Below are 25,477 nucleotides of genomic sequence, written 5' to 3' on the forward strand. Positions count from 1 at the left end.
GGTCTTGGACCAGCTCGTGTATGATACCTGGTTGGTGGCTTAGTGTCTGGGAGATCTCAGGGGTGGGGATGATTCGAGACTGTTGGTCTTCCTATAGAGGCTGCCCTCCCCTTCAGTTTCTTCAGTCCATACCCTAATTCAACAAGTGACAGAAATCAGAGACTGATACCGTTTTTAAAATATGTGCATGATTAATTTTGAATGGTATTCTATGGGTTCTATCATATAAAATTGATTACAAAATGTATTTATTATAGTCTTCTGAGATGGCAATTTGGCAGTATTTATACAAGTATTACATTACTTAACAGCCTTGACATCATTCCAACAACGTGTTTTGTAATTTATACAAAATACAATGTAAATAATCAACATTGAGTACAGTGACTGAGTCAGTGTTCATGCTGATTTACAGTAATGAACTTTAGTTAATGAAAATGAAAATAATCTGAATTACATAGGTAGGCTATTATTTAAACAAAAGAGTATACTACCATTTCTTAATTGCCTAATGTTACATGAAGAATTTCCCCATGTACATGTATTCAAGATATATTGTTAAATGAAAAACAAATAACAGAATATTGCATTATGTAGTCATATTTCATAAACAGAAGATTTACATATATCCTTTAATTTTGTCCATGTATAGTAAACCTCCAATAAGGGCAGGGGAGGCAGGTGACAGAACACTGGGAGTTTTAGGTCAATTTTAGCTATGCAATGAGACCCAATTTTTAAAACAAATAGAGCAGACTTGAGAGAATATCTCCCAAACTTTCTTGGTGGTTACATTTAGAAGTTTTAAGAAAGCAAGTTATTCTTTGACAATTCCGTAGATGCACAACACATGTATGGAAGTCCTCTACACTCTCAACCTCATCCTCCCCAAGCAACATACCCTCTTTGGACTAAACCCTGATAGCACTTGCATATCTTTATTATTTGTTTCATAAACCCCTGGATTTAACCTGAGCCATTTCGGTGAACATGGGTGTGAAGCTATACATTTAACCACTAGTAAGACACCAGTGGCTCCATCATTTTTTTTTTCTCCAGCACTGTCCTTAGTTACTTTGAATAGGCAGGGTCAATATTATTTAGGGTCTGTTCAGATAGATTGTGACTTCTTGAGTGTCACAACTGCATGATGTTCAGAAGACAGCAACTCACAGATCTCCTTATCTCTTAATTAGCCCTTGAAAGAATCCAAGCCCTGCACTTCACATTATCTCTAAACCAGAAGTTATCTCCAATGGGTAATCATTTGAAAATGAAAACTTAATTTTCTCCAAGGGAATCTCACTGGGTACAAAAATTAAATTTAAGTTTAGACTGTGTATAAAGCACTAAGGGAACTCAACCTTATCTTTGGAGGTTCCTTGTCTCATAATGGGTCAGGACTTTTTCTTCATGATTTCTTCTTCCTTATGTTATTTGTTTATGTATCTATTAATTGTTACTCTGTATGTTTTGTGTATATATTTTCCTGGTTTTATGTTTCCATGGAATTCCTGAGTGTGTGATTGGAAGTCTGGGTCCCTGTGTCTGTACCTGATTCTTGTACCTTGTACTGGTTCTTTTCTATCTGCTTGTTTTGTTCTACTCCAGTTCATTAACTTGCATTTTATTTTTATCGCTGAGATGACTGTTTGTTTTCTAGTGAGAGTCGGAAGAATGTAGATACAGATGACAGGAGAGGAATAGAAGAAGGAGGGAATAGAGGGAAGGCAAGTCATAACTCAAATATATTGCATGAATAAGTCTAATTTTAAGAAAATAATTTTAAAAAACTTACTTTCTAGGGCCTGTCTGCGCCATTTTCACAAATTTTAAACCCTTTCCAAGGCACAGAAAATGATTTTTTTACAGCCAATCTGGGACTGCCACTATGGGAGTGAAGCCTCTATAGAGTTGCAATAATGCAGTAGGAGAGTCTTTAAATGCTTCCAGAGACATCAATCCACTGAGGTTCAGTGGGAGTTTCACATGGTGGATGTTACAATTTTTTAAATGGAAGATATACATTCAGTTTTCACGAAACTCTTCAAGATCGAATTAAAAGTTGTATGGGATACAATCATGGCATAGGTTTTTTCCTTTGAAATTTTCAAAATTAACCCAAATAATACTAAAATGCCATAAGTAAATCAGAACATATTGTATCCTATGCCCATGTCAACATGACAATTAAGAAATAGAAGTAGATGTGTATCAGTGGATAAAATCTCTTTCTGTAGAGGCACTATAATATTTCTGGGACAATTTCATTTTGTTGGTAGATGGGTTAAATCAAAGTCTGATAATGAAGACCTTGCTGTAAAAGACCATTCTATTACTAAGGGACTCTCAAACCCTGTTGTATAGAATGCTACCATTTCATTCAATCATCTGAAGCAACTTTGGCAATGTCTTTATGACATTAAAATGACTGCAGAGCAGTTAGTGTTCATCAGTATCTCTTCTTCAAGCAGAATACTTCTCATTTCATCTTTGGTGTAACAAAATTCCAAATTCAATTTCATGTAAATTGGATGATGATGTTGATGATGATGTTGATGATGGTGGTGGTGATAGTGGTGGTGGTGAAGATGATGAAGAAGAAGTCAGAAAACGATATTTTGGAACAGTGAACAAAGCCCATACTATTTTCAGTGTTTTCCCTATCTTTAGTGTGTCTATGTTCAACACTGAAACATAATCTATTGTAAGTGCTAGGTTGGTAAGGAAGCTAGGTTTAAGCTCATCAATAGCTCACAAAACACCAGAAGAGAAAGCAAAATTTGTCATGAGAAATATATATATATATATATATATATATATATATATATATATATATATATATTCTCACAAGAAACACTTATCATAACCATAGCAATGAAACAATATAATTTTGTGAAGCACCTAATTCCCTTTCAGAGTTTAGCTAATTAATATAAAGTGATCATGTACAGAGTACAATCAATCCCTGGCTGTCAAGACCAAAGCCCAAGAATTTTAAATTTTGTTGTCCTAGGATTTTAAAAATGAATGACATAATTGATGGCAATGTGCAACTCTAAAAATCTTACCATATAAGTCACAAAGACACCATAATATATGCTATGTATCAGGTTAGAACCTTTATATTCATATTTATTCAGAGTTTCAAAGAGTAAAATTGTTGAGGTTAGGAACGGGACATTTTTTTGGTTTGCATTTACTTCTATAGTGTGCAGTTTGGTTTTGTGGATCATTACACAGTGTTTCATTTTATTTTATTTGAACAGGTGATATAAATTAACTGTACAGATTAATGAGCCTCAGTTTGATATTTCAATAATGCAGACAGCATGCACTAAACCAGTGTAACTATGTTTTTTCACTGACTTTTCTGCAACTTAACAAAAGTTAGGATACTCTATTCTACTTTTATGGAAAAATGACTTCCATAGGATATAAAAATCCTCAATATATTTTCAGAACTTTTTTTCTTATTTTAGAATTTTTATTTATTCTTCACACATGTTTGCAATTTACCTTGATCACACCAATCCTTAACTTTGTTCTACTCTCTCTGGATTCATTCCCTTTCCAGCTACATGTCCTTTATATTTTCCTGTTTTATTTTCTTTATAATCCAATGGTTCACTGAGTACTCCCTGCTGGGATCTTCCCTAATTCATTGTCTTAATTGTGTACATGATTGTTTTCCAAATCCATTTTCTGTAATAATTTTGGCTACAAAAGTGGCCTAGCTATAGAATCAGTATAGCAGTGTAAATATTGTGGTCCTACTTCAAATGATAAACACCCAAATCCTTATTTTATCCCAAAATTACCAGACATCAGTAAATCAGAGGAGAACATGGACTATAGAATTTTGTTCTCTAGTCCCATTTGAATTCAATTCTGCACTATCTACCTTACTGTGTTCCCATGGTCAGACTTGAGTGTTGTGTATATTTTACCATGATTTATTCTTCAGGAAGAATAAGATACAGGAGTAAAAACAGGGAAAGGAATGGCTTGAGGTCCATTTAAACCTCAACTCAATATGTTCATTAGTACAGGAGAGAGTTTATTTGGCATTGTCCTTTGTGTATTCTACATTCTTGACTTAGTTGCACAGAATCTATGTGAAAATTCTACCTATCCCCGTAGCATTAGGAGCCACACAAAGGAGAATATATATATATATATATATATATATATATATATATATATATATATCACCAAAACTGGATAAGATTGATGAATCTAATAAGTGCATTCTGCCAGAAACCAGATATAGATATTTTCTGAGAGACAGAGCTAGAACATATTATATACAAGAAATGTTTTTATGTAAAAATCTAAAAATAAAAAATAAAATTTTCTACCCTGCTAACTCTGGAACCTAAGTGTCGGCAATTCTCTGCTAGATACCTTGGCAGAAACACAATCCCTCTCCTGCTGCGCAGTGTTTCATGACATTACACACTTTCTTACACTCAAACCCTCACATAAAAAACATACAACACAATAATCTTTGATCCAGTTGATTAGATATAATAGCCCACTTAAACATACAAAGCCAGGTACCATACATCCCTTAAGAACATTAACAACGACCTGTAAATACACAGAGCAGAATCTTAAATTCACATACCATGGCTTCTCAATCTGTCATCTTCCTTTCTCTCTTTTTTCCTCTAGTCTCCTCCTCTTCCTTCAAACTTCTCTTCCGCACATTCTTCCTTCTCTTCCCATGATAACTTTCCTTCTGTCCTGTTCCTGCCACTCACATATACTTTACAAATTCAATGGGGTCGTGGTTCTGGTGAAGTAACCTGAATTCTGAGTACAGGACTATGCAGCTGACCTTGGGGCCGGGGAATTAGCTTCTACCACAGATAACTTCAGGGCAAACCACAACATGAACCCTAGTGTCAAACCAGTGAACTGAAAATGAACTACTTGTTTGCAGATTTTGAGAAAGGATTAGAAGAGATGAAGGTGCTTTCAACCCCATAAGAACAACAATGCCAATGAAACAGAGCTTTCTGGTAGTTGACCAATATTCAAAGAATATACATGAACAGACCTATGTCTCCAATGCATATGTTGTAGAGGATGGCCTTGTTGGGTTACAATGGAAGGAGAATCCTTGGTACTGCCTACGTTTGACTCCCAGTTCAAGTGAATGTCCAGGGGCAGTAAGAGAGGTTATAATGAAAAGAGTAAGGGGACTGGTAAGGGATATTATAGTCAGGAAACTGGGAAAGGAAATAATATTTTAAATGTAAATTTAGAAATTTCCAATTAAAAAAGCAATACAATTTGTTAAAAATTTTTAAAAAATGAAAGAAATAAAAGAAAAGAAATCTTCCAGTTAATCACAACTATTGACTCAGAATTTTAAAGGGTCACTGTCAGGGAATGGTATTCAGAGTAATACTAGTGGAAAGACTGATATGATGTAGTCTCATCAAGAAGCACTTGTCCCTCCCAGATATCAATGCCAGACACAAACTACATCATTAGAATTTAATGCATGGAGGAGTTTTCTCTGTACTGAGGACACAATACTTGCCTTATCTTTCTTCCTTAGGACCTTTTCCTTCTTGGTAAAATGGTAAAAGCTATGAGCTCTCAGGAAAAATTATAGTGCCCTTGCCAACACGTGGATTTTGGGATAAAGAAATGAATTATATAAACTATCTGACTACCAAGAAAAATAACAAGCATGGAAGTTGAGATGCTTCTGAGAGGCCCCCAGCTCCTGATTCCATATGTGGAATTCTCAGATCAGGGCTATCTCTTCAATGGATCAACTCAACCCCTACCCAAGACTCAAGGGGATTTCCCATTGACCACGTATTTCTTCCCTTATCATACCAAGACAGAAGGCCAGCTTCATATTCCCCATGTCTGATCACTTCATCCTCTGTGTTCTCCCTCTCAAATGGCTGTATACAATGCATTAAAGGACAATTAGTGAACCCTAGAGGTCCTGAAGGGATATCTGAGAGGCCGTTGCAGTCAGGACACTTGTGACATCACAGAAGAAGCTAAGGCTTTCCAGGATACAAGAGTTATTTCAGGGAGGCCTAATGAAGTCACTGAAAACTGCCATGGTCTACCTGCTAAACAGCTTTCCTTACATTGACCAAATTTGAGGGTGACACTTTCAGGAGAGTCTCCTGTTTAAGGGTGGAAACCTTTACACACTACATCTCTCCAAAGGTAGAGATTTCTCTTTGTTTCATTAGGGGTTACTTGCTCTGAATGGACAAAGTTAGGGGCTGAGCATGGCTAGAAAAGATTTAGCAACATAGAGTTGAGGAGATTCTTCTAGAAAATATTTTTCCCCAGGTTCATTCCTGTGACATACAGTTCAATATCCCAGGTTTTCTCTATATCCCAAAGGACAATATTTTGCCTACAGACCTTAATTGAATGAATATTGTATTTCACTTTCTCATTGTACATTCCACGATGAGACTTTATTAATATTCCTGTATGTGCACTCAAAAATTCTGTTTCCAATTCCATTTTCAGCAAAGCAAATGACATAATGACTATAGAATTCAGTTCTCTAGTCCTATTTGATAGCAGTACTACACTATCTACTTTCCTGTGTTCCTATTGCTAGAATTAGGGTTGGATGTTTTACCGTGATTCTCTCTGAAGGCCAAACATACGATACTGGAGGATGGGCAGAAAGAAGGATGGCTTGAGGACCAGTGAAACCTCTACTTCAATAGGTTCATAAGAACTTGAGGGAGTCTATTTGGCACTGTCATTTCTGAAGTCTACATTCTTGACCTAGTTGCTCAGAATCCATGTTACAATTCCACCTAACCACATACGTTTAGGATCCACCAAAAGTATATATATATAAGTCAGCCACCAAAACTAGATGAGATTGATGTAGCTAAAAAGTGCCTTCTGCCAGCAACCGTATATATATATATATATATATATATATATATATATATATATATATATATATATGTGTGTGTGTGTGTGTGTGTGTGTGTGTGTGTGTGTGTGTGTGTGTGTATAATTTCCTGAGAGACACAGATAGATCATACCAACTACAGAAATTAATGCTAGTGGGAAATCAGTGAACTGAAACAGACCTCTTGTTGGCAGATTTTGAGAAAGGAATTCAAGAGGTGAAGGAGCTTTCAATCCCATAAGAACAAAAATGTCAATGACCCAGAGCTTTCTGGTACTAGACCAATATTCAATGAATGTACATGGACAGAGCTATTGCTCTAACTGCATGTGGCAGTGGACCTTGTTCATCACGAATGGAAGCAGAAGCTATTGGTCCTCTCTAGGTTTGTCTCCCAGTTCAAGGGAATGTGAAGGCACAGTCAGTGGTGTTAGAGAAGAAGGGGAAGGGTACGGGTTGGAATCTTATGGGCAGGAAAATGGGAAACGAAATAACATTGAATGTAAATATAGAAAAATCAAGTTAAAAAAGCAATACAAATTGCTAAAACATTAAAAAAAAACAAAGGAATAAAGGAAGAGAAAACTGACAGTTAATCATACCTAGTGACACAGAGAAGTAAAGTGGTAGTCAGTGGAAATATTAGTGGAAAGACTGAGATGATGAAATCTCAACTAATAGCACTGCTGCTTCCCAGACTGCACTATAGATATCCAAAACATGGAGGAGTTTACTCTGAGGTAGGACACAATACCTGTCTCTCCCTTTTTCCTTAGGACATTTTTCTTCTTATCAAAAAGAGTAAAGGCTATGAGCTCTCAGAAAAACAACTGTGCCCTTACCAACATTTGACTTTTAGAATAAAGAAATTAATGATATAAACTCTCAGATTTCGGAAACATAAAAACAGGGAAGTCCAGATGCTTCTGAGAGGCTCCCATATCCTGATTCCCATAGGTTGGAGGCTCAGATCTAGGCTATCTCTTTAGCATTCCCACTAAATCCCTACCAGGTACTCACTGAGCTATACCGAGGACCATGTATTCCTTCCTTTTTTATACCAAGACAGATGGCCAGCCTCCTTCATTCCCCACATATCTGATCTTTTCATCCTCTTTGTTCTCCCTCCCAAATGGCTGTTTATTATGAATTAGAAGTCAATTAGTAAAACCTAGAGGTACTGAAGGAATATATGAGAGGCAGTTGCAGTCACGACATCAAATGTGACATCACAGAAGATAGGTATCTCCAGGTACAAGATATTTTTCAGACAGGGCCTAATGATGATGTCTCTGAGAACTGCCATGGCCTACCTGCTGAACAGCTTTCCTTTCCTTGTCCAGATTTGAGAGTGCCTTTTCCAGGTATCTCTCCTGTGACTCAGGGGAAACCTTTATGTACTCGATCACTCTAAACGTAGTGACTTTTTCCTTCATTAATGGTTTCATGCTCTGAATGGAGAAAGTTAATCAGGCACTTGGCATGGGTAGAAAAGGTCTAGGAACATGGAGTGGAGGAGTTTATTCTGGATAACAATTCTACACTCAGGTCTGTTCCTGTGACATACACTTCAATTTCCTAGGTTTTCTTTGTTTCCCAAAGGCCAGTATTTTCCCTACAGACCTTTAATTGACTGAATATTGTATTTCATTTTCATATTTTACTTTCCTTATAGGAGAATATATATATATATATATATATATATATATATATATATATATATATATACATATATATATATATATATATATGTCATTCCTGAATGTGTACTCAAAAATTATGTTTTACAATTCCATTTTTTGCAATTAATAAGCAATAAAGCATGCCAATCTATAGAGTGAATATAACAGTGTAAATTTTTTGTACCTACTTGAAATAATGAAGTCCAAAATCCTTATTTTATCCAAAAATAGGAGATAGCAGTAAAGCAAAGGACATCATGGACTATAGAATGTGGATGTCTAGTCCAATTAGATATCAGTTCTATAATATCTACCTTCCTGTTCCCAGGGACAGACTTAAGGGTTTTGGAGGTTTTACCATGATTCTTTATTCAGGCCAAGCACAAGACTCAGGAGGATGGGCAGGAAGAGGAATGGCTTGATGTCCAGAGAAACCTCAACTTCAATAGGTTCAAAATAACAAGAGGGAGTCTGATTGGCATTGGCCTTTGCTGATTCTACATTTTTGAACTAGTTGCACAGAATCTATCCTAAAGTTCCAACCTACCACATTGTTGTAGGAGCCACGAAATTATATATATATATATATATATATATATATATATATATATATATATATATATGTACATACATATATATGTACATATATATGTGTGTGTGTGTTAATGTGTGAGTATGTATATATGTATATGTATATATATAAATATAAATATATATATTATAGATAGATAGAGATAGATAGAGATAGAAAGAGATAGGTGGATAGATAGATAGATAGATAGATAGATAGATAGATAGATAGATAGATCTGCCACAAACTACATAAGATTGGTGACGCTAAGAAGTGCATGCTGCCAGGAAACCGATATAGATCTTTACTGAGAGACACAGATAGAGCATGCCAATTATAGAAATGAAGGTTATTGGCAAACCAGTGGAATGTAAACGAATCTCTTGTTAGTAAATTTGGAGAAAGGATTACCAGGACTGAATGGGCTTTCAATCCCATAAGAACAACGATACCAATGACCCATAGCTTTCTGGTACTAAAACAATATTCAAAGACTGTACATGGACAGAACTATGGCTGCAGGTGCATATGTAGCCTTGTTGGACATCAATGGGAGGAGAAGCTCTTAGGCCTACCAAAGCTGGACCCCCAGCGTAGGGGAATGTCAGGGGGTGATGGGAAAGGGAGTGGTTGGTGAGGGGGCACACCTTTATAGAAGAACTGGTGGGGGAAGGGATAGGACGCTTACTACTGGAAAACTTGGAAAGTGAATAATATTGGAAACATAAACAAAAATATCCAATTTTTCTAAAAGGAAAAATAAAAGTTTAACAAGCTGAACAGCCAAAGTGCAGAATCTCAATCCCACTTGAGAGAGAGAAGAAATGAACTACAGGAGGGAAGTGTGAGGGACCTGGGTGAGAAAGGAGACAGTAGGGAAAGAGGGACAGAGTTATTGGTGGGGAGTAGGACTGAAACCCTGAGTGTCAGCAGAATGAATGAAAAGAGGCAACTTCAGGAGCTAAAATGTTGGCTGTGGGTGGTGGCTCTAGAATATTCCAGAGACCTGAGAGGTAAGAGACTATCCGGACTCAGTGAAATGTCCGGGAGTGGGTAGAGGGAATTGTAGAGACTACCTCCATGAGGAAGAGAGAGCATCAAGTGAGGGATAAGGTTGCCATGCATAAATCAATACTCTGACCCATATGTGTTCCTGTCTGAAAGACCTTCAGGGCAAAACCAGAGAAGAGCCTGAGTAAAAGGAATTCCAGTGACCAGCCATATCTGGGAACCAGATTAAATAAAGGCCCCCAAGCCCTGACACTATTACTCATGCTTTGTCATGTTCACAAAAGGGACCTGTTATGACTGCCTTCTGAAAGACCCAACAAGCAGCTGAAAGAATCAGATGCAGATAATTACACTCAGCTAATGTACAGAAGCTGCTAAGCACTGTGGTCGAACTGGGGAAAAGCTGGAGGAAGCTGAGGAGGAGAGCAACCCTGCAGGAGGACCAGCAGTGTTAACTAAGCTGGACCCCAGTTTTTTTTTCAGACACTGAGTCATCAATGAGGCATCATGCACCAGCTAATATGAGGCCTCTAAGCCTGGAGTGCTGGTTCTGGACACAACACAAGATGCACTTAATATTCAAAAGACTTGAGTTCCCAGAGAGTGGAGAGGGCTGGGAGATTGGGGGCAGTGTGGGAGTCAGCATCATTCAGATGGGCATGTGGGGTGTAGGTATGGGATGTAGAACAGTCAGAGTATGGGCTGGGAGAGGGATGAGATCTGGAATGTAAATTTCTATTAAATAAAATTTTAAAAAAGAAGATGTAAACTAAAATAAACTTTCTTTCCCAACTTTCTGTTTTCCATTTTGGTCACGGTATTTCATAACAGCAATAGAAACTCTGGCTAAGACATGGTATTTTGGACAAAAGTGGGAAAATGCTAATTAGAGAAGGATGACATCTCTGTGGAGTCAAGTTGCATGATCTGATTCAAACGTCCTTATTCAGAGGTAGCAACTAACAGGGAATTTCTAAGACTAAGTTTACTATCATGACACAGTGAACCCTTTTTAATCCAACAATTATGGGATCCGTGATATCTTGAAACAATTCAAAAGACTGGGAATATTAAAAGGGAAGAATCTTGTTGAAATATTCATGGAAGAAATGAAATTCATATCTATTAGATTACCACAAAGAGGTTGAGACTTCTGATTGCTGCCTGCTACCCAACACAATCCATATTCTCTTTTATTCCTTCCAAAGTAATAATAGATTAATTAATAAGACTCTATATCTAGAGTGAAAGTTTGTATTTAATGTGAACTTTACTCCAAAGATATTACTGTTTGTATGGGAGTATTTTGCTTACTACATTTATTATAAAAAGAATTTGTGTAAGAATTTCAATTGGAATTGCTTGGAAAAGTTTCTATAGCTTGCAGGTATGGTTTACCTTTAATGAGTTTACTGTAGCAGGGAATTCCATTTGTTTATATCATTGTTTCTTCTACATCTACTGATGGAAATGACAATAGTTAGATTAATTCTCTAACACTTGGATATAATTTCACTTACCAAAGGAAATCATTATTGAATAACTTCAGCAATTATCTTTCTCACTACTGATGGACTTTCTTCATGTACACTGGTATTGGCTTTTGGAAAAAGAAAGCAAAATTCATTTTTGAATGTCTCAAGTTAGCAAAAGCATTTTAGAAAAAAGTCATTCTACCCTAATTAAAGGAGATATGTATCTAATGGTAACTAAGTTTTAAAATAATTTAAAAGGATAACATTTGTGTTATTTTTTAACTGTCATACAAGAAATAAAATTCAGTTTGGTCAGTACTAATGTAAGGGAATAATTCTGTGACATAGAAATATTGCATAAAGAATAGCCATCCCATTAAATTACTCTTGTTAATTTTGATTTTGCATTACCTTGCAATTCAGAATAAGTATCTTATATTTTCTTGCATTTTACCAATTGGGTATTCTCATTTTCTCAAATAACATGCTTCAACATATTTATCTCAAAATATTTACAAACAAATTTGCAAAAATATATGTACTACAGAGTTTCCTTTATGCATGTACTTAATATCAAAATATATCATCTAAACTTTTCCTATTGTAATTCCATTCACCATGACGAATCAGATTTATTCTGGTTCTACATGTTTGACAAATACACCTGCACACAAATTGTTGTTGCTATCACAGAGAAGACAAATATTTGGCAACATAAAATGTTCCAATAAAAATCAATCGATTAGAATTAAAGCAGTATGTCAGGTAGAAAATTAAAGCATGCTAGCTGGAAAACAGTTCTGACCAAACAAAACTTCACACGTGTGAGCTTTAAATTTTAAATATACTATGTTGTATGGCAATATGAACCCAGTCTAAAATGATCATCCTTATGTCCTTTTAGAAGATCTAAAATATTTATAGTATTCTTTTGAATGTATACGGGCATTTTATATTTTATAGTGAGTGTTTTTTCAGAGGCACTTGTCTCTTTACATTCTTATTTGCTTTATGATTAGATAATGGAGAGCCAGTATTCCATCCCAGACAATAAGACTTTAGATGCTGTATTCCACCACTATACCACAGCACTTTTAAAAATTTCTTAAATGAATTCATCTCCTAAAATTATTCTAATTGTGAAAGTCATATACACAGACAGAACTGCTTCATGTAAGTAATTAAAACCGTATGATTTCATTCAATCAATTAATAATTTTATATTTTCACAGTTTAAAAAGATGTTTGTATGTGACTGAAAATACATGGAAGATACTTGTATCCCAACACTGAATCAATACTCTCTATTCCTGTCTTATCCCATAAAAATCTTTCTGAGAGTGGTTTAAGCTATGTTGGAAGATATGCCAATGATTCCTGAACCAATAAACCCAATACCAGCTGTCTATTTTTCTTTCCAATGACTGTGTGTTCATATAAAAAATGGAAATATTATTTCAATAACTTTTTAAAAAAAACATGAATCACTATAGTCTGCTGACCCTTACCTTTTGTACATAACAAAGATTCTTGAATCTTCTAACTTAAACCACCATCTAGAAGCTCTTTCATTCCTTTGAGGATAGCCTCCTCTTCCTTTCTCCCCCACTGTCTTCATTTTTAATGGGATATTTTAAGTATTTATAAATCAAATGTTATACAATTTCCTGGTTCCCCTCTCTCCCATCCACCCTTCCATGTTTCTGTGAGTTTGCTACAAATACTGCCTGCCCACTCACACTTCAACACTCTGGCATTCCCTACACTAGAGAAACTAGACTTCACAGGACAAAGGCTTTTCATCCTATTGATTCTGGACAATGCCTTCATCTTCTATATATGAGACATGGATGCCTCCATGTGTACTCTTTGATTGGTATTTAGTCCCTAACTTCCTTCTTCATTCACTGGACAACAGCTTATTATGATTCACTGCTGTCAGTGCTGTCCTTGCAGCAGGAAATCAATGGTCAGTGAGCCTGGACCTCAGGAAGCTGAAGATTCACACAAATGCATGAACACATGTAACCAGAGCTTGGTTCCCACTGAAAAAAAAAAGCATGCAAATATTTTCCACATATTGTGCAATGAACACTTGCCATGGGTTTCAATGCTGTTTCACAATAGTATTGCCAATATTACTTCGTGGCCAGCTCCATGAGTGAGTGTTCATCATTTATTTTACATTATTTATTTAGTGTTGAATATTGAGGGCCTCAGACAAAGTTCTTCTAGCAGATCTTTATACACACTCATGATTCTTTATTTGCTTTTTGTTTTCTTTGGTTTGGTTTGGTATTAAAATATATACAGCACAAAACATAGCACTTTACCATTTTTGGTATAGTGCTCAGCATCTCTGGTGTGTGTATGTGACTCCCTCAATGACCCAGATCTCTTTGAATTCATAGAGCTGAGAAGCCATGCATTTTAAACATAGTAAACATATTCCTTCTCTCTCCTTCCAGACCCCAAACCTCCTGCTTCTTACCACTGTTGATAAAAACTTTATATACACTGATATATGCAGGACCAGAAAATACCTGTCCTTTGATATTAACTTGGCATCCTGAGGGTCCCTTCATTCAGCATACCTCACATGCCTGAGTAATATTACAGCCCAAGAAGAGCCCACAGCTGATAGCTCTTCAAACTAAAATTATATTTTTTCCAAATATAAATATTAGCTGATGACTCTTAAAAGCTTTAACCTCCCTTGTAGCCCACCAGGCACCAGAGGTAAAAGAAAGGATGTGGGGCAATGGGCAGTGGGGGTGCTGGCCCTGTTTAGAAAGGTTCATCGGAGGAAATCCCAGAATTTCAGTTCTCAAGTTGGAATAGGCAGCTTGTTCCATTAGCAAACATTTCATGAATACACTAGTAGTTCAGGTCTGTAGAGTTGTCATAACAAACTGGGAAGAGCAGCAGTGGCACAACATAGTAGAACAGCCAAGGCTTCTGTCAGTAGCCTAGACAGATAGAAGTTCTATGCTGTGCTTCTCTCAGGGAATTGAAGATTAGTAGTGACTGAAGATGCACAAACATTGTTGCTTTTGCTTTATTTGTTTGTCATAGTCTATATAGCCAGATTTCTCTTTGAAAAATATAAGATGTTTGAAAGGTTTCCTGCTGCTATAAACATATTATTGTAGCTGATTAGTCCTGTACATCATTTTCTCCTCAGAGGGATAGCGACTATTCCAATCATTTACAACTATTGCAGCTAATGTTGAAATGGGAATTCCAGTATGTGCTCAGAGGAGAAAAATCAAGACAGAGTAGATCCTTTTAATATGTTTCCAGTATAAAAAGTTTAAAAACAACCTGTGAGCTGTAATGGTACTGCAAACTCTTAAAAGCACCTCATTTGCAGTTACTTATTCTTACTTTTGTATGAAAGAAAGTACAGTTAGTTAAAAAAAGGTGAATGTGTATTTCTGATGGTTCCTTTGGTCAAGATGATAATTATCAAAACTATGATTTCAAGCAAGTTTATAAAATAATGTTTGTAGGACATGAAGCTCCTCCGTTTATTTTCCTATTATGTGTAGCTAAAGGCACATGCCATCTAGTTTTGGTGATAAGGGATTACTTATTTTTGTAGAAAGTGTATGAGTGAGTTAGAGAAGCAAAGGGCATCATTTCAATCCCCAAATACATAGAATTCAGATTGGTAGAACCATCATCATGTTAAACCAGCAGAAATGATTCCTCAGACAGAGCCATTTAGCAAAAACATCATTTTTCTCTTACTTGGCTAAACCATAAACATCATGCCTAGTCAAATTCTTTTAAAACCAAGTATTTTGCTTTATAAAAGCATGTATGTATGTGTGTATGTATGTATGTATGTATGTATGTATGTATGTATGTGTATATTTGTATATATTTGTATGTGTACATAAGGACATATGTTTATATTTTGTATACATGTTTATATATGTGTATATGTATATATGTGTATGTGGCCACATGAGTATATATATATATATATATATATATATATATATATATATATATATATGTGTGTGTGTATATATATGTAACATACAAATGCACTCTTTTCTAATTTTATGAAATTTTTCTCATATATTTATCAGGACTCAAGAATTTTAAAAGCTGCTTCATTAATTTAGATTCATTTTAAAATACTGCTCAGAAAATAGATTCAATATGGGTCATTAATTTTTTTACTATCAAATTTTTTATCTTTTTCATAAAATCACAAATATTTATTTTAGTTATGTGACTGTATATATGTTTTAGCATGAGACATAACTAATTAGCTTTTCCAGCATGTGATATAATTTCAGGATACTATTAGACCTATGTGAGGTAGAAACTATATCAAATGATTTCAATATGTGATAGATCAGAGTGATAGATAGAAAGATATATAGATATATAGATACATACATACATACATTCATACATGGATAGTTACATTGATGAAAGATTACAGATGATAAGTAGACAAAGCACGTACTCAAAATAATCAGTCACGAAATAATTAGTATTGAATGGTAAAAATATCTTTTAATTTTAAAATAATAAAATTTAAAATGTGAATTGTGATCACATTTTAATACCTAAAGGGAGATTTATCAGCCATAATCTTTAAAATAAAATGTCTATTTGACACTTCCACACAGGTCGATAACAGACATGAAATACTTAACCTCCTTTGCATTAATCTGTCAACTTCTTTCATCATTTTGTCTTTGTTCCTTAAATGCATAACATCAAACTCTTTATCCATGTTCAAATCTTCAGTCACTTTCCACCCTGCTCTGCATTCTACCTCAAATCCTATCACTATATTTAAGTCTTAGTAAATCCTCATATGCTATCATGACAATTATTAATGATGATTCTCTTTTAAGCTTTACTAACATTGCTCTCATAGAGGTAACTATTATTTCTCTGTCACAAATGTGATCACTATCCCCTTCTCTTATTTCAGTACTATTTTCAACATCAATCATTTTATAAGTGCTCATTATATGAGATAATAAAATGATCTTTTTTTTTTTTTTGAGCTGGGTACCGAACCCAGTGCCTTGCGCTTGCTAGGGCAGTGCTCTACCAATAAGCTAAATCCCCAACCACAAAATGATCTATTTTTCCCCTAGTAAATTATGTACCAACAGTTTGTTCCATTGAAACTTTAGACAAGAAAAACAAAGTTGTTACAATGTGTTAGTTCTACTCAGTCCTAAAACTAAAAGCTGTCTACGTGACAGGAATCATAAGAGGAATACTTCTGGAATAGAAAGCAGAGTTGTAGAAGATCTCATACAAGGAAGTGCTTCATGCGATTTTAAACAAAAAGTGTAAAAGACCTGAACTTTCATATTGAGGGAAAGTTGTTGAAGAATATTTACAAGTGACTCTGAGTGGATTACATAAGCAGGTTTATTTATAAATCCATGGTAAATACTAGAAAAAATGGCATCAAAGTGTAATAGAGCAGAAAAGAAAATAAAGTTGAAATTTGGTACAGGTTACCATATGAATGTGTTGACTTGAACATGCTGAAGGTTACTGGATGATTTAATCTGATGAATGACTCAGATAAACTAACAATATTGCATGACTAATGAAATTACTCTATACTGAGAACACAACAATAATCTGTGACAAAAATCTGTTCAGTTATGGTTATATTCTTTAATATTTCTTTTTGAAAACACTCATTTAATTAAATAAAATTCAATAAGTAACAGAAGGTAATCCTTTTCATTTTGGCATATCCAATCTCTAAACAGACAGGAGTATAGTGGATGAAACTTCTTCCAACATTTGCCTAATCCAGGTGTTACTAATTTAAAATAATAAACATAGCAGTTTATCGTACTTTGGGCATTTGTTATAAAGACCTAATAATCTCCTCAGAAAGACATCCAATAAAAGCAATCTAAAGTAACTTTCCCCTTTAAATACTAAAAATCTTAAATATGAAGCTTCCTTATCATTTTCACAACATATACACTATTTGTAATTACTTCCTTTTTACATGTGACTTTCAGTCACTCTACTTTTCTGATTTTGATAAATGCCAAGCTTCACAAAGAGGAGACTGTACGCTTCTCAGCCTACCTCATATTTCTCCCATTTTCCACTGCATCTGGGCCATATTACATTCAATGAAATTAATATTTTATGTAAATGATAATGGGATGCAAATGTAGATTTTGATATTTCATACAATAAAACAAATAAAAAGAGCCAATAAATAACTAGGTACAGAATTTGCTTTAATATGGAAAAAATAAGTTAATAATATCTTATACTATCCACCCTAATTCATATTGAGTCAGTGTTGAAATATATGTGACAATTTTTGTGAAAAGATTAAATAACTTTTCTGTATCTTTGGAAAACAATTGGACATATTCAACATAGAAGTGTCAGTCTCAGATATTTTATAGAAATGATTTAAAAAAACACTCCTAAAATATTCTAAAACGTAGATCTAGAAAACAAGTATAATTCTCAGGCTCCAGATAACCAGCTCACATAGTTATGAGCACTTGCCTTCCTTGTGCATATGCAATTTTAATTTCCATAGGAAATGAATTTTTTAAAATCTCAAAAGCTATATTTATTAATAGTAAGATTTTAGAAGTGGAAGGTTCCTTTTTTCCATTTTTATTAAATTGGGTATTTATTTGCATTTCAATTGTTTTTATCTTTCCTGACCATCACCTCTATCCTCTTCCATCACCTTTTATAGTGGTTGTCCCCTCTACATTGATATCCCCTTCCTTACTGCCCCAGACAAACAAATATCAAAGTTTTAAAATTGGTTAGAGAGCCAAACCAAGAATTCTCAACTGAGGTATCTAAATAGCTGAGAAACACATCAAGAAATGTTCAACATCCATAGTTATCAGAAAAAGGCAAATCAAAATGAACCAATGGTTCTACATTACACGAATCAGAATAGCTAAGATAAAAAACAGATCCAGTAGCAGAGTAGGCTAGGATGTAGACAAAGTGGATCACTCCACCACTGCTGGTGGGATTAGTAGCTGATAGCCACTTTATATATCAATGTGGAGGTTCAGAGAAAATTGCAAATAGCTTTACCTGAAGACCGGGCTTTACCACTCACTTCAACACATATACACAAACTTGATCCACATACAACAAAGACTTGTGGTTGAACAGGTTCACAGCAGCCTTACTTACAATAGTCGAATGCTGGAAACAAGTGTGATTTACCTCCACTCCACTGAGGAATAAATAGAGAAAGTGTGCTATATTTAAACAAAGGAACACTACTCAGGTATTAAAAATGAGGACACCAAGAACTTTGTAGGCAAAGGGATGGTGCTGGAAATTAGTGAAGTAACAGAGATCAAAAAGGACATAACATGGGATGAACTTAGTGACAAGTGGATGTTAGCCCGAAGCTCAGATTGCCCACTATACAGAGCATTTATCACATGAAGGGTAACATGTTAGAAGGCCAAATTGTGGATGCTTGTAACCAATTTAGAAGGGAGAACAAAATAATCATGGAAGGCAGAGGGACAGAGGGACTTATTTAGAGGTAGAGAATGATAGACAAAGTGGGGGGAGTTGCAACTATGAAAAGAGACAAGAGAAAATTCCAGAAAAAAAGTGGAATGTATGACAATAAGCATCAGTGGTGGGTGGTGAACTTGGATGTTCCCAGGAAAGTCCCAGGTGCCAGGGATGCAAGAGGTTCCGATAAACCTAATGGGATGATGGTAGTTGAAATACCAAGCAGCAAAGTGATAGAACCACTAGAGACTGCCTCCTGTAGCTAGGCATGACCCCAGTGAAGGAATGGTGCTGCCCACACAGTTCAAAATCTTTATCCTATAAATATCCAAGGCCTCAAAAAACGCAAACACAAAAACAGAGCAAAGACTGAAGGAAAGGCCCTTTAGAGACCACCCCACCATAAGAACAATTTCATCCACAGACTGTAAATCCTGGCCCTATTACTGATTTCATCATGTGCTTGCAGTTAAGATCGTAATAGGTCTGTCCTCTGAGGGGCTCTGTCATCACCTGACCATTTGACAGAACCTGAGAGCCAGAAAAGAAGAGTTAGGGGAATGCCTGAAGGATCTGAAGGGGATTGGAGCCTAATATGAAGAACAACAGAATCATTACATTTACACTTCAGAAGCTCAGGAAATTTACTACGAACTAGAATATACTTGGGTCAGTCACTGGCTTCTGCTACATAGATTGTAGAGCACATGGAGAAGACAGCAGCCACATCAGCCATATATGGGAAGGGAGGCAATTGGTCCTGTGGAGACATCATATCCCAGAGAAGGGGGATGTTGGATTACCTCATCTATGAAGACTTTCACAATATCCATTCCTTGTCCTGAAAATTACATGCTTTCCTTTTTCCAATCTGTAAAACACTACATTTTTTTATCCCTTCATTTGTTAATGAACAACTTGAATATTTCCAAATAATCAAGGGTTTATAACCTAGGATGAATCAACATTTGGACATATGTCCTCGAGTCATATCATTAGGCGTATCCATTTCCATATTCCTGAAGAAACATCATACTGATTTCAAAAGTTGTTACAGAAGTTTCCTTCCCATCAGGAGAATAGTAATGTTACCCTCTCTCCATAACACAGTATAGATAAGTTGGCTCATGTGTTATTAACCTAAGTTTTCTGAAAAGGATAAAAAAAATCTCAAAATAATTTTGTTTTGCATTTCCATAATGTGTAAAGATCATACATATTTGCCATTGGATTCTTATTGATTTGAGTTTCTTCAATTGTGAATATTTTTTTCAGATATGTAGTTGAATTTAATTATTTTTTCTTGATATATAGTTTTTTTTTTATTTATAGATGTTCATTGCTGAGCCTGTACATGTAAATAATGCTTAGTATTTTTCAAAATAGCCACTTTAATTTAAATTTACTAAGGTCAAATCACATAATGTGCTCCCATTAATCTCACCTAATTCGCAGATCTGTTGTAGCTAACAAAATTAATTAAGGTCACTTTATGAAGCATCCCTATATAATAATACATTCTCTATGTACATAATATACTTTAATTGTTTAATTTTTTCATTAACTTGAGTATTTCTTATTTACATTTCGAATGTTGTTCCCTTTCACGATTTCCGGGCAAACATCCCCCTAATCCCTCCCTCCCATTCTTTATGGGTACTCCCCTCCCCACCCTCCCCATTGCCGCCTTCCCCACAACAATCAAGTTCACTGGGGGTTCAGTTTTAGCAGGACCAAGTGCTTCCCATTCCATTGGTGCTCTTTCTATGATATTCATTGCTACCTATGAGGTTGGAGCCCATCTCTAGGTCAGTCCATGTATAGACTTTAGGTAGTGACTTAGTACCTGGAAGCTCTGGTTGGTTGGCATTGTTGTTCATAAGGGGTCACGAGCCCCTTCAAGCTCTTCCAGTCCTTTCTCTGACTCCTTCAACGGGGGTCCTGTTCTCAGTTCAGTAGTTTACTGCTGGCATTCGCCTATGTATTTGCAGTTTTCTGGCTGTGCCTCTCAGTAGAGATCTACATCCGTCCCTGTCAGCCTGCATTTCCTTGCTTTATCCATCTTATCTAATTGGGTGACTGTATATGTATGGGGCACATGTGGGGCAGGCTCTGAATGGGTGTTCCTTCAGCCTCTGTTCTAAACTTTGCCTCCCTATTCCCTGACAAGTGTATTCTTGTTACACTTTTAAAGAATGAGTGAAGAATCCTCATTTTGGTAATCCTTCTTGATATTCATGTGTTCTGTGCATCTAGGATAATTTGAGCATTTGGGCTAATAGCCACGTACCAATTAGTGCATACCATGTGTGTTTTTATGTGATTGGGTTACCTCACTCAGGATATTTTCTAGTTCCATCCATTTGCCTATGGATTTCATAAAGTTATTGTTTTTGATAGCTGAGTAATATTCCATTGTGTATATGTCCCACATTTTCTGTATCCATTCCTCTGTTGATGTCATCTGGGTTCTTTCCAGCTTCTGACTATTATAAATAAGCCTGCTGTGAGCATACTGGAGCATATGTCTTTGACATATGTTGGTGCATCTTTTGGTTATATGCCCAAGAGAGGCATAGCTGGGTTCTCAGGTAGTTCAATGTCCAATTTCTGAGGAACCTACAGACTGATTTGCAGAATGTTTGGACCACTCTTCAATCCAACCAACCATGGAGGAGTGTTCCTCTTTCTCCAGATCCTTGCCAGAACCTTTTATCACCTGAAATTTCATCTTAGCTATTCTGAGTGGTGTGAGGTGGAATTTCAGGGTTGTTTTGATTTGCATTTCCCGTTAATCTAAAGATGTTGAACATTTCTTTAAGTGTTTCCCTGCCATTCTAAATTCTTCAGCTGTGAATTCTTTGTTTTGCTCTGAACCCAATTTTTCAATAGGGTTAATTGTCTCCGTTTAGTCTAACTTCATGATTTCTTTGTATATTTTGGATATTAGCCCTCTATTTGTTGTAGGATTGGTAAAGATATTTTTCCAATCTGTTGGTTGCCATTTTGTCCTAACAACAGTGTCTTCTGCCATACAGAAGCTTTGCAGATTTATGAGATTGCATATGTCAATTCTTGATCTTAGAACATGAGCCATTGGTGTTTTGTTAAGGAAATTTTCTCCAGTGCCCATGTGTTCGAGATGCTTCCCCACTTTTACTTCTGTTAGTTTGAGTGTATCTGGTTTGATGTGGAGGTCCTTGATCCAGTTGGAGATAAGCTTTCTACAGGGCAATAAGAATGTATCAATTTGCCTTCTTCTACATGCTGACCTCCAGTTGAAAGAGCACTATTTGCTGAAAATGCTGTCCTTTTTTCCATTGGATGGTTTTGACTCCTTTCTCAAAAATTAAGTGATCATGGGTGTATAGATTCATTTCTGGGTCTTCAATTCTATTCCACTGGTTAATCTGCCTGCCTCTCTCTCAATGCCATACAGTTTTTATCACTACTGTTCTATAATACTGCTTGAGTTCAGGGATAGTGATTCCCAGGGAAGTCGTTTTATTGTTGAGGACAGTTTTATTATGTGTTTTTTGTTATTCCAGATGATTTTATGAATTTTTCTGTCTAACTCTATGAAGAATTGGGTTGGAATTTTGATGGGGATTGGATTGAATCTGTAGATTGCTTTTGGTGCAATGGCCATTTTTACTGTAGTAATCCTGCCAGTCCATGGACATGGGAGAACTTTCCATCTTCTGAAATCTCCTTCAGTTTCTGCAGAGACTTGAGGTTCTGCTCATATGCTCATATCTTTTCTTGCTTGGATAAAGTCATCCCGAGATATTTTATATTATTTGGGGCCATTGTGAAGGGTGTCATATCCCTAGTTTCTTTCTCCGCTTGTTTAGCTTTTATACAGAGTTATTTTTATACCCAGCCACTTTGCTGAAATTGTTTATCAGGTTTAGGAATTCTCTTGTGGAACTTTTGGGGTCACTAAGTATGCTATCATATCATCTACATACATTGCTATGTGACTTCATCCTTTCCAATCTATATACCTTTGACCTCCTTCAGTGTCTGACAGCTCTGGCTAAGATGTCTAGTACTATATTGAATAAGTTGTGAGAGAATGAGCAGCCTTGTCTAGTCCCTGATTTCAGTGTGATTGCTTTAAGTTTCTCTCCATTTAGTTTAATGTTAGCTACGGGTTTACCATATGTTTAGGTATGGGACTTAAATTCCTGTACTTTCCAGGACTTTTATCCTGAAGTGGTGTTGAATTTTGTCAAAATCTTTCTCAGCATCTAATGAAAGGATCATGTGGTTTTTATCTTTGAGTTTCTTATATAGTGGATTATGTTGTTTGTTTTCTGTATATGAAAGCATCCCTGCAAGGCTGGGATGAATCCTACTTAATCGTAGTGGATGATTGTTTAATGTGTTGTAGGTTTAGGTTTGTAAGAATTTTATTGAGTATTTTTGTTTCGATATTGATAAGAGAAATTGGTCTGAAGTTCTCTTTCTTTGTTGGGTCTTTCTGTGTTTTAGTGATAAGGGTAATTGTGGCTTCATGAAAGCAATTTGATAGTACTACATCTGTTTCAATTTTATGGAATAGTTTGGACAGTATTGTTATGAAATTTTTAATGAATTTTGGATGGATATCTGCAATAAACCCATCTGATCCTGGACCCTTTTTGGTTGCGAGAGTTTTGGTGATTGCTTGTATTCCTTTGGGAATTATGGGTTGTTCATATGATTTACTTTTCCTGATTTTGGTTTGGTACCTTGTATTTGTCTAGAAAATAGTCCTTTTTCTCCAGATTTTCAAGTTTTGTTGAACCTAGGTTTTTGTAGTACAATGATTTTTTTTTTAGTTTACTCTGATTCTGCTGTTATGTCTCCCTTTTTAATATTTGATTTTGTTAATTTGGACATACTCTTTGTATAATCCGGTTATTCTGGCTATGGGTTAATGTATCCTGTTGATTTTCTCAGAGAATCAGGTATTGGTTCTTTTCATTCCTTGATTAGTCACTTCTTTTTCTACTTAGTTGATTTCAGCACTGCGTTTCATTATTTCCTGCCTTCTACTTCTCCTGCATGAATTTGCTTCTTTTTGTTCTAGAGGTTTTAGGTATGCTGTCAATCTGCTGATGCATGCTCTCTCCTGTTTCTTTCTGCAGGCACTCAGAGCTATGGGTTTTCCTCTTAGCACAGCTTTCATTGTGTTCCAAGAGTTTGGGTATAATGTACCTTCATTTACATTGAATTATAAGAAGTCTTTAATTTCTTCCTTTAATTTTTCCTTGACCAAGTTATCATTCAGTAAAGCATTATTCAACTTCCATGTATATGTTGGTGTACTTTCACGATTGTTATTGAAGAACAACCTTAGCCCATGGTAGTCTGGTAGAGTGCATGAAATTATTTCCATATTTCTGTATCCTTTGAGGCCTGCTTTTTGACTGATTATATGATCAATGTTGGAGAAAGTGCCATGAAGTGGTGAGAAGAATTTATATCCTTTTGTTTGGATAGAATGTTCTCTAAATATCTCTTAAGTCCATTTGGTTTATACCTTTTGTTATTCTGTCTATGTCTCTGTTTATTTCTCTTTCTGTGATCTGTCCAATGGTGAAAATGAGGTGTTGAAATCTCGTACTTTTATTGTTTGCGGTGCCATATGTTCTTTTAATTTTAGTAAGGTTTCTTTCCTGTAGGTAGGTTCCATTGTTTTTGGAGCATAGATATTTATGATTTCGAGTTTATCATGGTGGATTTTTCCTTTGATGAATATAAAGTGTCCTTCCTTATGCTTTTTGATGACTTTTGGTTGAAAGTCAATTTTATATAATATTATAATGGCTACTCCAGCTTGCTTCTTCAGATCATTTGCTTGAAAAGTTTTTTTTCCAGCATTTTACTCTGAGGTAGTGTCTGTCTTTGTCTCTGAAGTGTGTTTCCTCTAGTGCAAAACGCTGGGTCCTCATTACATAACCAGTGTGTCAATCTGTGTATATTTAGTGGGGAATTGAGTCCACTGTTGTTGAGAGATATTAAGGAATAGCGATGGTCACTTTATATTATTTTCACAATTGGAAGTTAGTTAATGTTTGTGTGCTTCCCTTCTCTTTATTTTGTTGTGAAAAGATTAATTTCTTGCTTTATCTATGATTTTACTTTCCTCCTTGTTCTGGGGTTTGCCAGTTAGTGTCCTTTGTAGGACTGGATTTGTAAAAAGATATTGTGTAAATTTTGTTTTGTCATAGAATATCTTGGTGTCTCCATCTATGTTAATTGATATTTTTGCTGGATACAGTGGTCTGGG

General features: G+C 35.6%; 1 long non-coding RNA gene across 1 annotated transcript in view; it reads right to left on the bottom strand.

Moving 5' to 3' along the window:
• LOC147997992 (uncharacterized) overlaps positions 1-5,967 on the bottom strand; it is a 244,858-nt gene extending 238,891 nt beyond the window's left edge. The window contains exon 1 of the long non-coding RNA XR_015647301.1: positions 5,860-5,967. This is a non-coding gene — a long non-coding RNA (uncharacterized LOC147997992). The remainder of the gene's footprint in view (positions 1-5,859) is intronic.
• Positions 5,968-25,477: the final 19,510 nt, after the last annotated feature.

This window comes from Rattus norvegicus, chromosome Y (genome assembly GCF_021556685.1).
Source record: "Rattus norvegicus strain SHRSP/BbbUtx chromosome Y, alternate assembly SHRSP_T2T, whole genome shotgun sequence".
NCBI classification, from domain to species: Eukaryota; Metazoa; Chordata; class Mammalia; order Rodentia; family Muridae; genus Rattus; species Rattus norvegicus.